Source organism: Sturnus vulgaris, unplaced genomic scaffold (genome assembly GCF_052056855.1).
Source record: "Sturnus vulgaris isolate bStuVul1 unplaced genomic scaffold, bStuVul1.hap1 Scaffold_156, whole genome shotgun sequence".
NCBI lineage: Eukaryota > Metazoa > Chordata > Aves > Passeriformes > Sturnidae > Sturnus > Sturnus vulgaris.
The window spans coordinates 2,028,141-2,043,140 of NW_028276073.1; positions in this window are offsets into that span (position 1 = coordinate 2,028,141).

Sequence of the window (15,000 nt, forward strand, 5' to 3'; positions counted from 1 at the left end):
GGCCCCGCCGGGCCGCGCGGCCTCGACTTCCCTCCGCGCGGGTCCCAGGCCCGACACGCGGTGCGGGGGCTTGGCTGTGCGCGGGCGGCGGCGGCGGCGGCGGCGGCGGCGGCGGCGGCGGCGGCGGGTTTCCCTTCACCGCGCGCGCGCGCGGTGAGAGGGGGATCCGTTTGCTGCCGTCTCCAGGCGGCGAGGTAGACCTGGTGCCGGCGGGGACCCGGGGCGCCGCGCGCCGCGCCCATCGCGCCCCATCCACAAGCGTCGTTGGTCGGCGTTTGGGAGGCCAAGACGGTGGCACGCGGAGCCCGGTTCGGCGCCCTGCCGTCCTGGCAGGTGCTGGGTAGACCTGTTGCCCTCGGCCGGCCTTTGTACCTGACGGCCGAATGCTGGGTAGACCTGTTGCCCTCGGCCTGCCGTTTTACCGGCCGGCCTAATGCTGAGTAGACCTGTTGCCCTCTGCCGGCCGTGTTACCGGCCGGCCTAATGCTGGGTAGACCTGTTGCCCTCGGCCGGCCTTTGGACGTGGCGGCCTAATGCTGGGTAGACCTGTTGCCCTCGGCCGGCATTTGTACCTGACGGCCGAATGCTGGGTAGACCTGTTGCCCTCTGCCGGCCGGCCTAATGCTGGGTAGACCTGTTGCCCTCGGCCGGCCTTTGGACGTGGCGGCCTAATGCTGGGTAGACCTGTTGCCCTCGGCCGGCCTTTGTACCTGACGGCCGAATGCTGGGTAGACCTGTTGCCCTCTGCCGGCCGGCCTAATGCTGGGTAGACCTGTTGCCCTCGGCCGGCCTTTGGACGTGGCGGCCGAATGCTGGGTAGACCTGTTGCCCTCGGCCGGCCTTTGGACGTGGCGGCCGAATGCTGGGTAGACCTGTTGCCCTCGGCCGGCCTTTGGACGTGGCGGCCTAATGCTGGGTAGACCTGTTGCCCTCGGCCGGCCTTTGGACGTGGCGGCCTAATGCTGGGTAGACCTGTTGCCCTCGGCCGGCCTTTGGACGTGGCGGCCTAATGCTGGTTAGACCTGTTGCCCTCGGCCGGCAGTGTTACCGGCCGGCCTAATGCTGGGTAGACCTGTTGCCCTCGGCCGGCCTTTGTACCTGACGGCCGAATGCTGGGTAGACCTGTTGCCCTCTGCCGGCCGGCCTAATGCTGGGTAGACCTGTTGCCCTCGGCCGGCCTTTATACGTGGCGGCCGAATGCTGGGTAGACCTGTTGCCCTCGGCCGGCCTTTGGACGTGGCGGCCTAATGCTGGGTAGACCTGTTGCCCTCGGCCGGCCTTTGGACGTGGCGGCCTAATGCTGGGTAGACCTGTTGCCCTCGGCCGGCAGTGTTACCGGCCGGCCTAATGCTGGGTAGACCTGTTGCCCTCGGCCGGCCTTTGTACCTGACGGCCGAATGCTGGGTAGACCTGTTGCCCTCGGCCTGCCGTTTTACCGGCCGGCCTAATGCTGAGTAGACCTGTTGCCCTCTGCCGGCCGTGTTACCGGCCGGCCTAATGCTGGGTAGACCTGTTGCCCTCGGCCGGCCTTTGTACCTGACGGCCGAATGCTGGGTAGACCTGTTGCCCTCTGCCGGCCGGCCTAATGCTGGGTAGACCTGTTGCCCTCGGCCGGCCTTTGGACGTGGCGGCCGAATGCTGGGTAGACCTGTTGCCCTCGGCCGGCCTTTGGACGTGGCGGCCTAATGCTGGGTAGACCTGTTGCCCTCGGCCGGCCTTTGGACGTGGCGGCCTAATGCTGGGTAGACCTGTTGCCCTCGGCCGGCAGTGTTACCGGCCGGCCTAATGCTGGGTAGACCTGTTGCCCTCGGCCGGCCTTTGTACCTGACGGCCGAATGCTGGGTAGACCTGTTGCCCTCTGCCGGCCGGCCTAATGCTGGGGAGACCTGTTGCCCTCGGCCGGCCTTTGGACGTGGCGGCCGAATGCTGGGTAGACCTGTTGCCCTCGGCCGGCCTTTGGACGTGGCAGCCTAATGCTGGGTAGACCTGTTGCCCTCGGCCGGCCTTTGGACGTGGCGGCCGAATGCTGGGTAGACCTGTTGCCCTCGGCCGGCCTTTGGACGTGGCGGCCTAATGCTGGGTAGACCTGTTGCCCTCGGCCGGCCTTTGGACGTGGCGGCCTAATGCTGGGTAGACCTGTTGCCCTCGGCCGGCAGTGTTACCGGCCGGCCTAATGCTGGGTAGACCTGTTGCCCTCGGCCCGCCGTGTTACCGGCCAGCCGAATGCTGGGTAGACCTGTTGCCCTCGGCCGGCCTTTGTACCTGACGGCCGAATGCTGGGTAGACCTGTTGCCCTCGGCCGGCCTTTGGACGTGGCGGCCGAATGCTGGGTAGACCTGTTGCCCTCGGCCGGCCTTTGTACCTGACGGCCGAATGCTGGGTAGACCTGTTGCCCTCTGCCGGCCGGCCTAATGCTGGGTAGACCTGTTGCCCTCGGCCGGCCTTTGGACGTGGCGGCCTAATGCTGGGTAGACCTGTTGCCCTCGGCCGGCCTTTGGACGTGGCGGCCGAATGCTGGGTAGACCTGTTGCCCTCGGCCGGCCTTTGGACGTGGCGGCCGAATGCTGGGTAGACCTGTTGCCCTCGGCCGGCCTTTGGACGTGGCGGCCGAATGCTGGGTAGACCTGTTGCCCTCGGCCGGCCTTTGGACGTGGCGGCCGAATGCTGGGTAGACCTGTTGCCCTCGGCCGGCCTTTGTACGTGGCGGCCGAATGCTGGGTAGACCTGTTGCCCTCGGCCGGCCTTTGGACGTGGCGGCCTAATGCTGGGTAGACCTGTTGCCCTCGGCCGGCCTTTGGACGTGGCGGCCGAATGCTGGGTAGACCTGTTGCCCTCGGCCGGCCTTTGGACGTGGCGGCCGAATGCTGGGTAGACCTGTTGCCCTCGGCCGGCAGTGTTACCGGCCGGCCGAATGCTGGGTAGACCTGTTGCCCTCGGCCCGCCGTGTTACCGGCCAGCCGAATGCTGGGTAGACCTGTTGCCCTCGGCCGGCCTTTGTACCTGACGGCCGAATGCTGGGTAGACCTGTTGCCCTCTGCCGGCCGTCTTTCCGGCTGGCCTAATGCTGGGTAGAACTGTTGCCCTCGGCCGGCCCTGGTACCGGCCGGCCTAATGCTGGGTAGACCTGTTGCCCTCGGCCGGTCTTTGTCTCTGGCCGCCCGCGGCGTGGTAGTCCTGTTACCGTCGGCCGGCCTTGCAGCCCGGCCGCCGCGCGATGGCGCCCCGTCTCTTCCATCGGACGCGCGGCCCCCTTGTCGTCTCTGCAGCGGCGAGCACGCCTTCGGCGGTCGGCCTGCACGTCCGGCATGACCGCGGGCACTGGCAGCCCAGCAGGCAGCCCTGCTCTCGCGTCTTCTTCCCCCCGGCGAAAGGCGGGGCGTGAAGGCGGGCGACTTTCGGTCCCAGCCGTGCCCAGGTGTCCCTGCCGGCTCCGTGCGCCAGCATCCACTGGCGAGCTCCGCCGGCCTCTTCCCCAGCCGCGGCCCCTGTCCGCTCCGCCGTCATGGTGCCGGCACCCCACTTCCCCAAGCGCTCCCCGACAGGAGCAGGCAGCGTTGTCGCGCCCCCTCCCCGTGCTCGAATGGACCGCGGCCCTGCTCCGGGCTTCATTTCTGCAGCGCGCTCGCTCGCTCGCTCGCGCGCTCCCTCCCTCCCCCCCCCCTCCCCCCTCCCCCCGGCCGCCCGCCCGCCGCGCTGCCGCCCTGCCGCAGGCTTGAGCGGCGCCGGGGCGGAGGAGGAAGGAACGCCACCAAAGCAAAAGGCTCCGAGAAAGCTGAACAGAGAGCTTCTTTGACCAGGGACAGACGGCGCCAATCATCCCGCCGCCATCCCTGCTTGTGCACCAGGCTCTCCGCCTGCCGACCTCGGCATCAGCCTCCCGCCGCCGCCGTGTAAACTGCCCGGTGGGACCGTGGGCGGGGGCAGGAAGAGGCTGAAAGTGCTGCCAGGGAGGCTGATGGCGGAGGGCGGGGTCGCCCCCAACCGACAATGGGCAGGGCCCGAGGCAGTCTGAAAGCGCTGCCAGGGAGGCTGAGGGCGGGGGGCGGGGCGCCCCCAACCGACAATGGGCAGGGCCCGAGGCAGTCTGAAAGCGCTGCCAGGGAGGCTGAGGGCGGGGGGCGGGGCGCCCCCAGCCGACAATGGGCAGGGGCCCGAGAGAGTCTGAAAGCGCTGCCAGGGAGGCTGACGGCGGGGGGCAGGGCGCCCCCAGCCGACAATGGGCAGGGGCGGGGAAAGTCTGAAAGCGCTGCATGGGAGGTTGATGGCGGAGGGCGGGCTCGCCCCCAGCGTTAATGGGTGGCTGCGGAAGACGGGGCAGGGACAGGGAGAGGGCAGGCGGCTTCGTGCCGGCCCCGGGCGCCTCGACAGCGAGCCCTCACGGCCCCCCAAACCCGCGCCGAGGCCCCAAGAGCTCTGCAGACCTTCCGCGGAAGAACCGGCCCGAAAGCGGCCACCCGCTTGCCGACGGCGGCGCCGGTCGCCTCGATGCAGCCGCCTCCGTGGGGCGGGAAGGGGCAGGGCGAGTTGTGCCAGGGCGCGGCGGCTTTGGGCCGAGTTTCGCTGCACGTACGTGCTTCCCCTGGCTGTGCTGCGGCCCGTGAGGTTCTGTTTTGTGGGGGGGGGGGCTCTGTAGGTAGGGTCTCTGGGGGACGGGGGAGGAGGCGTGGGGTAGGGAGGACGCCGTTTGGGGGGGTCAGTGTGTCAGCAGGGCGAGAACCGGGCACAGGCCCTCCGTCAGCTCGGCTGTGGGCCCAAAGGGATCACAAATAAGATTTGGCAAGAGTTTTGTTTTCCGGAAAAGATTTTCTTTCCGAGTAAATAGAAGAGGCAATCATTCAAAAAAGGCAAAGAGGAAATGAAACAAATCAAATCAAATCAAAACAAAACAAAACAAAACAAAACGAAATAAAATAAAATAATAAAATGAAATGAAAAGAAATGAAATGAAATGATGAAATAAAATGTTGTCGAAAATATGTCTTGGTCTTGAAATCGATTCTGCCGGGCGGGGCAAGGCTGCTGGAGCACTTGGGCTCCGGAGCGTTAAGAGGCTGTGGGGTTTCCCCGGCTCCGAGATGGTACAAGGATGCCTCGTCTACCCGGATCCGCGAAACGTGGCCCGTCCCGCGGCGGCCAGGTCGACGCGGCTCCGGGGCCGGTGGCGTGGGACCGCCGTCGCCGGCGAAGGCGCAGCGGCGGCGGCCGTGGCCGCGACGACCAGGTCTACACGACTCCGGGAAACTTGGCCGGTCCCGCGGCGGCCAGGTCTACTGGGCTCCGGGATGGGCGGCCGCCGTGGCCGCGGCGACCAGGTCTACCCGCCTCCGGGACCGGCGGCGTGGGTCCGCCGTCGAGGGCGAGGGCGCTGCGACGGCCGCGGCGACCGGGTCTACCTAGCTCCGGTGCGACCCGGGCTGCGTGCAGCATGGCGAAGGTAGACCTGTGGTCCGCATCACGGCGTGGGCAGACCTGGTGTCCGCAGCATGGAGCGGGTAGACATGTTGTCCGCCGCATGGAGTGGGTAGACCTGTTGTCCGCGTAATGGAGTAGTTAGACCTGGTGTCCGCAGCTTGGAGTGGGTAGACCTGTTGTCCGCAGCAAGCCGTGGGTAGACCGGTTGTCCGCAGCAAGCCGTGGGTAGACCTGGTGTCCGCAGCATGCCCTGGGTAGACCTGGTGTCCGCAGCTTGGTAGACCTGTTGCCCGATTCATGCCCTGGGTAGACCTGTTGTCCGCAGCAAGCCGTGGGTAGACCTGGTGTCCGCAGCATGCCCTGGGTAGACCTGGTGTCCGCAGCTTGGTAGACCTGTTGCCCGTTTCATGGCTGGGTAGACCTGGTGTCCGCAGCATGCCCTGGGTAGACCTGGTGTCCGCAGCTTGGTAGACCTGTTGCCCGTTTCATGGCTGGGTAGACCTGGTGTCCGCAGCAAGCCGTGAGTAGACCTGTTGCCCGTTTCATGGCTGGGTAGACCTGGTGTCCGCAGCATGCCCTGGGTAGACCTGGTGTCCGCAGCTTGGTAGACCTGTTGCCCGTTTCATGGCTGGGTAGACCTGGTGTCCGCAGCAAGCCGTGAGTAGACCTGTTGCCCGTTTCATAGCTGGGTAGACCTGGTGTCCGCAGCATGCCCTGGGTAGACCTGGTGTCCGCAGCTTGGTAGACCTGTTGCCCGTTTCATGGCTGGGTAGACCTGTTGTCCGCAGCAAGCCGTGGGTAGACCTGGTGCCCGCAGCTTGGTAGACCTGTTGCCCGATTCATGGCTGGGTAGACCTGTTGTCCGCAGCATTGAGTTGGTAGACCTGGTGTCCGCAGCATGCCCTGGGTAGACCTGGTGTCCGCAGCTTGGTAGACCTGTTGCCCGTTTCATGGCTGGGTAGACCTGTTGTCCGCAGCATTGAGTTGGTAGACCTGGTGTCCGCAGCATGCCCTGGGTAGACCTGGTGTCCGCAGCTTGGTAGACCTGTTGCCCGTTTCATGGCTGGGTAGACCTGGTGTCCGCAGCAAGCCGTGAGTAGACCTGTTGCCCGTTTCATGGCTGGGTAGACCTGGTGTCCGCAGCATGCCCTGGGTAGACCTGGTGTCCGCAGCTTGGTAGACCTGTTGCCCGTTTCATGGCTGGGTAGACCTGGTGTCCGCAGCAAGCCGTGAGTAGACCTGTTGCCCGTTTCATGGCTGGGTAGACCTGGTGTCCGCAGCATGCCCTGGGTAGACCTGGTGTCCGCAGCTTGGTAGACCTGTTGCCCGTTTCATGGCTGGGTAGACCTGGTGTCCGCAGCATGCCCTGGGTAGACCTGGTGTCCGCAGCTTGGTAGACCTGTTGCCCGATTCATGGCTGGGTAGACCTGTTGTCCGCAGCATTGAGTTGGTAGACCTGGTGTCCGCAGCATGCCCTGGGTAGACCTGGTGTCCGCAGCTTGGTAGACCTGTTGCCCGTTTCATGGCTGGGTAGACCTGTTGTCCGCAGCATTGAGTTGGTAGACCTGGTGTCCGCAGCATGCCCTGGGTAGACCTGGTGTCCGCAGCTTGGTAGACCTGTTGCCCGTTTCATGGCTGGGTAGACCTGGTGTCCGCAGCAAGCCGTGAGTAGACCTGTTGCCCGTTTCATGGCTGGGTAGACCTGGTGTCCGCAGCATGCCCTGGGTAGACCTGGTGTCCGCAGCTTGGTAGACCTGTTGCCCGATTCATGCCTGGGTAGACCTGGTGTCCGCAGCAAGCCGTGAGTAGACCTGTTGCCCGTTTCATGGCTGGGTAGACCTGGTGTCCGCAGCATGCCCTGGGTAGATCTGGTGTCCGCAGCTTGGTAGACCTGTTGCCCGTTTCATGGCTGGGTAGACCTGGTGTCCGCAGCAAGCCGTGGGTAGACCTGGTGTCCGCAGCCTGGTAGACCTGTTGCCCGATTCATGGCTGGGTAGACCTGTTGTCCGCAGCATTGAGTTGGTAGACCTGGTGTCCGCAGCATGCCCTGGGTAGACCTGGTGTCCGCAGCATTGAGTGGGTAGACCTGTTGCCCGTTTCATGGCTGGGTAGACCTGTTGTCCGCAGCTTGGTAGACCTGTTGCCCGTTTCATGGCTGGGTAGACCTGGTGTCCGCAGCAAGCCGTGAGTAGACCTGTTGCCCGTTTCATGGCTGGGTAGACCTGGTGTCCGCAGCATGCCCTGGGTAGACCTGGTGTCCGCAGCTTGGTAGACCTGTTGCCCGATTCATGGCTGGGTAGACCTGTTGTCCGCAGCATTGAGTTGGTAGACCTGGTGTCCGCAGCATGCCCTGGGTAGACCTGGTGTCCGCAGCTTGGTAGACCTGTTGCCCGTTTCATGGCTGGGTAGACCTGTTGTCCGCAGCATTGAGTTGGTAGACCTGGTGTCCGCAGCATGCCCTGGGTAGACCTGGTGTCCGCAGCTTGGTAGACCTGTTGCCCGTTTCATGGCTGGGTAGACCTGTTGTCCGCAGCATTGAGTTGGTAGACCTGGTGTCCGCAGCATGCCCTGGGTAGACCTGGTGTCCGCAGCTTGGTAGACCTGTTGCCCGTTTCATGGCTGGGTAGACCTGTTGTCCGCAGCTTGGTAGACCTGTTGCCCGTTTCATGGCGGGGTAGACCTGGTGTCCGCAGCAAGCCGTGAGTAGACCTGTTGCCCGTTTCATGGCTGGGTAGACCTGGTGTCCGCAGCATGCCCTGGGTAGACCTGGTGTCCGCAGCTTGGTAGACCTGTTGCCCGTTTCATGCCTGGGTAGACCTGGTGTCCGCAGCATGCCCTGGGTAGACCTGGTGTCCGCAGCTTGGTAGACCTGTTGCCCGTTTCATGGCTGGGTAGACCTGTTGTCCGCAGCATTGAGTGGGTAGACCTGTTGCCCGTTTCATGGCTGGGTAGACCTGGTGTCCGCAGCAAGCCGTGGGTAGACCTGGTGTCCGCAGCTTGGTAGACCTGTTGCCCGATTCATGCCTGGGTAGACCTGTTGTCCGCAGCATTGAGTTGGTAGACCTGGTGTCCGCTGCATACCCTGGGTAGACCTGGTGTCCGCAGCTTGGTAGACCTGTTGCCCGTTTCATGGCTGGGTAGACCTGTTGTCCGCAGCATTGAGTTGGTAGACCTGTTGCCCGTTTCATGGCTGGGTAGACCTGTTGTCCGCAGCTTGGTAGACCTGTTGCCCGATTCATGGCTGGGTAGACCTGGTGTCCGCAGCAAGCCGTGAGTAGACCTGTTGCCCGTTTCATGGCTGGGTAGACCTGGTGTCCGCAGCATGCCCTGGGTAGACCTGGTGTCCGCAGCTTGGTAGACCTGTTGCCCGTTTCATGGCTGGGTAGACCTGGTGTCCGCAGCAAGCCGTGAGTAGACCTGTTGCCCGTTTCATGGCTGGGTAGACCTGTTGTCCGCAGCAAGCCGTGGGTAGACCTGGTGTCCGCAGCTTGGTAGACCTGTTGCCCGTTTCATGGCTGGGTAGACCTGGTGTCCGCAGCATTGAGTTGGTAGACCTGGTGTCCGCTGCATACCCTGGGTAGACCTGGTGTCCGCAGCTTGGTAGACCTGTTGCCCGTTTCATGGCTGGGTAGACCTGTTGTCCGCAGCATTGAGTTGGTAGACCTGTTGCCCGTTTCATGGCTGGGTAGACCTGTTGTCCGCAGCTTGGTAGACCTGTTGCCCGATTCATGGCTGGGTAGACCTGGTGTCCGCAGCAAGCCGTGAGTAGACCTGTTGCCCGTTTCATGGCTGGGTAGACCTGTTGTCCGCAGCAAGCCGTGGGTAGACCTGGTGTCCGCAGCTTGGTAGACCTGTTGCCCGTTTCATGGCTGCGTAGACCTGGTGTCCGCAGCATGCCCTGGGTAGACCTGGTGTCCGCAGCTTGGTAGACCTGTTGCCCGTTTCATGGCTGGGTAGACCTGTTGTCCGCAGCATTGAGTTGGTAGACCTGTTGCCCGTTTCATGGCTGGGTAGACCTGTTGTCCGCAGCTTGGTAGACCTGTTGCCCGATTCATGGCTGGGTAGACCTGGTGTCCGCAGCAAGCCGTGAGTAGACCTGTTGCCCGTTTCATGGCTGGGTAGACCTGTTGTCCGCAGCAAGCCGTGGGTAGACCTGGTGTCCGCAGCTTGGTAGACCTGTTGCCCGTTTCATGGCTGGGTAGACCTGGTGTCCGCAGCATGCCCTGGGTAGACCTGGTGTCCGCAGCTTGGTAGACCTGTTGCCCGTTTCATGGCTGGGTAGACCTGGTGTCCGCAGCATGCCCTGGGTAGACCTGGTGTCCGCAGCTTGGTAGACCTGTTGCCCGTTTCATGGCTGGGTAGACCTGTTGTCCGCAGCAAGCCGTGGGTAGACCTGGTGTCCGCAGCTTGGTAGACCTGTTGCCCGATTCATGCCTGGGTAGACCTGTTGTCCGCAGCAAGCCGTGGGTAGACCTGGTGTCCGCAGCTTGGTAGACCTGTTGCCCGTTTCATGGCTGGGTAGACCTGTTGTCCGCAGCATTGAGTTGGTAGACCTGTTGCCCGTTTCATGGCTGGGTAGACCTGGTGTCCGCAGCATTGAGTGAGTAGACCTGTTGCCCGTTTCATGGCTGGGTAGACCTGGTGTCCGCAGCAAGCCGTGAGTAGACCTGTTGCCCGTTTCATGGCTGGGTAGACCTGGTGTCCGCAGCATGCCCTGGGTAGACCTGGTGTCCGCAGCTTGGTAGACCTGTTGCCCGTTTCATGGCTGGGTAGACCTGTTGTCCGCAGCATTGAGTTGGTAGACCTGTTGTCCGCAGCAAGCCGTGGGTAGACCTGGTGTCCGCAGCATGCCCTGGGTAGACCTGGTGTCCGCAGCTTGGTAGACCTGTTGCCCGTTTCATGGCTGGGTAGACCTGTTGTCCGCAGCAAGCCGTGGGTAGACCTGGTGTCCGCAGCATTGAGTGAGTAGACCTGTTGCCCGTTTCATGGCTGGGTAGACCTGGTGTCCGCAGCAAGCCGTGAGTAGACCTGTTGCCCGTTTCATGGCTGGGTAGACCTGGTGTCCGCAGCATGCCCTGGGTAGACCTGGTGTCCGCAGCTTGGTAGACCTGTTGCCCGTTTCATGGCTGGGTAGACCTGTTGTCCGCAGCAAGCCGTGGGTAGACCTGGTGTCCGCAGCTTGGTAGACCTGTTGCCCGTTTCATGGCTGGGTAGACCTGTTGTCCGCAGCATTGAGTTGGTAGACCTGTTGTCCGCAGCAAGCCGTGGGTAGACCTGGTGTCCGCAGCATGCCCTGGGTAGACCTGGTGTCCGCAGCTTGGTAGACCTGTTGCCCGATTCATGCCTGGGTAGACCTGGTGTCCGCAGCAAGCCGTGGGTAGACCTGGTGTCCGCAGCATGCCCTGGGTAGACCTGGTGTCCGCAGCTTGGTAGACCTGTTGCCCGTTTCATGGCTGGGTAGACCTGGTGTCCGCAGCAAGCCGTGAGTAGACCTGTTGCCCGATTCATGGCTGGGTAGACCTGTTGTCCGCAGCATGCCCTGGGTAGACCTGGTGTCCGCAGCTTGGTAGACCTATTGCCCGTTTCATGGCTGGGTAGACCTGGTGTCCGCAGCAAGCCGTGAGTAGACCTGTTGCCCGTTTCATGGCTGGGTAGACCTGGTGTCCGCAGCATGCCCTGGGTAGACCTGGTGTCCGCAGCTTGGTAGACCTGTTGCCCGTTTCAAGGCTGGGTAGACCTGGTGTCCGCAGCTTGGTAGACCTGTTGCCCGTTTCATGGCTGGGTAGACCTGTTTGTCCGCAGCTTGGTAGACCTGTTGCCCGTTTCATGGCTGGGTAGACCTGGTGTCCGCAGCATGCCCTGGGTAGACCTGGTGTCCGCAGCTTGGTAGACCTGTTGCCCGTTTCATGGCTGGGTAGACCTGTTGTCCGCAGCAAGCCGTGAGTAGACCGGTTGCCCGTTTCATGGCTGGGTAGACCTGTTGTCCGCAGCATGCCCTGGGTAGACCTGGTGTCCGCAGCTTGGTAGACCTGTTGCCCGTTTCATGGCTGGGTAGACCTGTTGTCCGCAGCATTGAGTGGGTAGACCTGTTGCCCGTTTCATGGCTGGGTAGACCTGGTGTCCGCAGCAAGCCGTGGGTAGACCTGGTGTCCGCAGCTTGGTAGACCTGTTGCCCGTTTCATGGCTGGGTAGACCTGTTGTCCGCAGCATTGAGTTGGTAGACCTGGTGTCCGCTGCATACCCTGGGTAGACCTGGTGTCCGCAGCTTGGTAGACCTGTTGCCCGTTTCATGGCTGGGTAGACCTGTTGTCCGCAGCATTGAGTTGGTAGACCTGTTGCCCGTTTCATGGCTGGGTAGACCTGTTGTCCGCAGCTTGGTAGACCTGTTGCCCGATTCATGGCTGGGTAGACCTGGTGTCCGCAGCAAGCCGTGAGTAGACCTGTTGCCCGTTTCATGGCTGGGTAGACCTGTTGTCCGCAGCAAGCCGTGGGTAGACCTGGTGTCCGCAGCTTGGTAGACCTGTTGCCCGTTTCATGGCTGGGTAGACCTGTTGTCCGCAGCAAGCCGTGGGTAGACCTGGTGTCCGCAGCTTGGTAGACCTGTTGCCCGATTCATGCCTGGGTAGACCTGTTGTCCGCAGCAAGCCGTGGGTAGACCTGGTGTCCGCAGCTTGGTAGACCTGTTGCCCGTTTCATGGCTGGGTAGACCTGTTGTCCGCAGCATTGAGTTGGTAGACCTGTTGCCCGTTTCATGGCTGGGTAGACCTGGTGTCCGCAGCATTGAGTGAGTAGACCTGTTGCCCGTTTCATGGCTGGGTAGACCTGGTGTCCGCAGCAAGCCGTGAGTAGACCTGTTGCCCGTTTCATGGCTGGGTAGACCTGGTGTCCGCAGCATGCCCTGGGTAGACCTGGTGTCCGCAGCTTGGTAGACCTGTTGCCCGTTTCATGGCTGGGTAGACCTGGTGTCCGCAGCAAGCCGTGGGTAGACCTGGTGTCCGCAGCTTGGTAGACCTGTTGCCCGTTTCATGGCTGGGTAGACCTGTTGTCCGCAGCATTGAGTTGGTAGACCTGTTGTCCGCAGCAAGCCGTGGGTAGACCTGGTGTCCGCAGCATGCCCTGGGTAGACCTGGTGTCCGCAGCTTGGTAGACCTGTTGCCCGTTTCATGGCTGGGTAGACCTGGTGTCCGCAGCAAGCCGTGAGTAGACCTGTTGCCCGATTCATGGCTGGGTAGACCTGGTGTCCGCAGCATGCCCTTGGTAGACCTGGTGTCCGCAGCAAGCCGTGAGTAGACCTGTTGCCCGTTTCATGGCTGGGTAGACCTGGTGTCCGCAGCATGCCCTGGGTAGACCTGGTGTCCGCAGCTTGGTAGACCTGTTGCCCGTTTCAAGGCTGGGTAGACCTGGTGTCCGCAGCTTGGTAGACCTGTTGCCCGTTTCATGGCTGGGTAGACCTGGTGTCCGCAGCAAGCCGTGAGTAGACCTGTTGCCCGTTTCATGGCTGGGTAGACCTGGTGTCCGCAGCATGCCCTGGGTAGACCTGGTGTCCGCAGCTTGGTAGACCTGTTGCCCGTTTCATGCCTGGGTAGACCTGTTGTCCGCAGCAAGCCGTGGGTAGACCTGTTGCCCGTTTCATGGCTGGGTAGACCTGTTGTCCGCAGCATGCCCTGGGTAGACCTGGTGTCCGCAGCTTGGTAGACCTGTTGCCCGTTTCATGGCTGGGTAGACCTGTTGTCCGCAGCATTGAGTGGGTAGACCTGTTGCCCGTTTCATGGCTGGGTAGACCTGGTGTCCGCAGCAAGCCGTGGGTAGACCTGGTGTCCGCAGCTTGGTAGACCTGTTGCCCGTTTCATGGCTGGGTAGACCTGTTGTCCGCAGCATTGAGTTGGTAGACCTGGTGTCCGCTGCATACCCTGGGTAGACCTGGTGTCCGCAGCTTGGTAGACCTGTTGCCCGTTTCATGGCTGGGTAGACCTGTTGTCCGCAGCATTGAGTTGGTAGACCTGGTGTCCGCAGCATGCCCTGGGTAGACCTGGTGTCCGCAGCTTGGTAGACCTGTTGCCCGTTTCATGGCTGGGTAGACCTGGTGTCCGCAGCAAGCCGTGGGTAGACCTGGTGTCCGCAGCATGCCCTGGGTAGACCTGGTGTCCGCAGCTTGGTAGACCTGTTGCCCGTTTCATGGCTGGGTAGACCTGTTGTCCGCAGCAAGCCGTGGGTAGACCTGGTGTCCGCAGCATGCCCTGGGTAGACCTGGTGTCCGCAGCTTGGTAGACCTGTTGCCCGTTTCATGCCCTGGGTAGACCTGGTGTCCGCAGCTGGGTAGACCTGTTGTCCGCAGCAAGCCGTGGGTAGACCTGGTGTCCGCAGCATGCCCTGGGTAGACCTGTTGTCCGCAGCTTGGTAGACCTGTTGCCCGTTTCATGGCTGGGTAGACCTGTTGTCCGTAGCATTGAGTGGGTAGACCTGGTGTCCGCAGCATGCCCTGGGTAGACCTGGTGTCCGCAGCTTGGTAGACCTGTTGCCCGTTTCATGGCTGGGTAGACCTGGTGTCCGCAGCATTGAGTGGGTAGACCTGTTGCCCGTTTCATGGCTGGGTAGACCTGGTGTCCGCAGCAAGCCGTGGGTAGACCTGTTGTCCGCAGCATGCCGTGGGTAGACCTGGTGTCCGCAGCTTGGTAGACCTGTTGCCCGATTCATGCCTGGGTAGACCTGTTGTCCGCAGCAAGCCGTGGGTAGACCTGGTGTCCGCAGCATGCCCTGGGTAGACCTGTTGTCCGCAGCTTGGTCGACCTGTTGCCCGTTTCATGGCTGGGTAGACCTGTTGTCCGCAGCAAGCCGTCGGTAGACCTGTTGCCCGTTTCATGGCTGGTAGACCTGTTGTCCGCCGCCGGCCTGGAAGTACTCCAAGGGGTCGCTGTTTCTCGCTGCCTCCGGCTATGTCATCGTAGAAGGCGGCGTGCGCCACTGCGCCCCCTCGGTCACGTACATCGGTTCTCTTTCCGGCCTCCGCCGCTTCGGGCCCATCTGTCCGTATTATGGGAACGAGGTGACGGGCCGTATCCCCACAGGCTGTTGCCGTGCCTGTGTCCGTGGCGGAGAAGGGCGGACGCGCGTGCGGTCGCCAGGGCCAGAAGAACACCGCCGATGTCGGGGCGAGTCGCGTGGCTTCGTCCGGCTTCCCGTCTTACCCAGTTCGACTGGGACAGGTTAGCCCAGAGAGAGAGACCGATGCGATCCGAGAGCCGCTCCCCGGCCCAGGCGAGGCTGCGTGCTCAGTCGGGGGAGAAGCGAGAAAGCCCCCAGAGAGACCGATGCGATCCGAGAGCCGCTCCCCGGCCCAGGCCGAGGCTGCGGGTTCAGTCCGGGGGAGAAGCGAGAAAGCCCCCAGAGAGAGCGATGCGATCCGAGAGCCACCGCGCTCCCCCGGCCCAGGCGAGGCTGCGTTGTTCCAGGCGGGGGAGAAGCGAGAAAAAGGCCCAGAGAGAGGGCGAGAAAGCCGCGAGTGTGTCCCGCTCCGGCCCGGCTGCTGCCGGTTTCGTGACAACGGGGAGCCGGGCGCCCGCTCGCTCCCCCGGGGATGGTGGCGGGCGA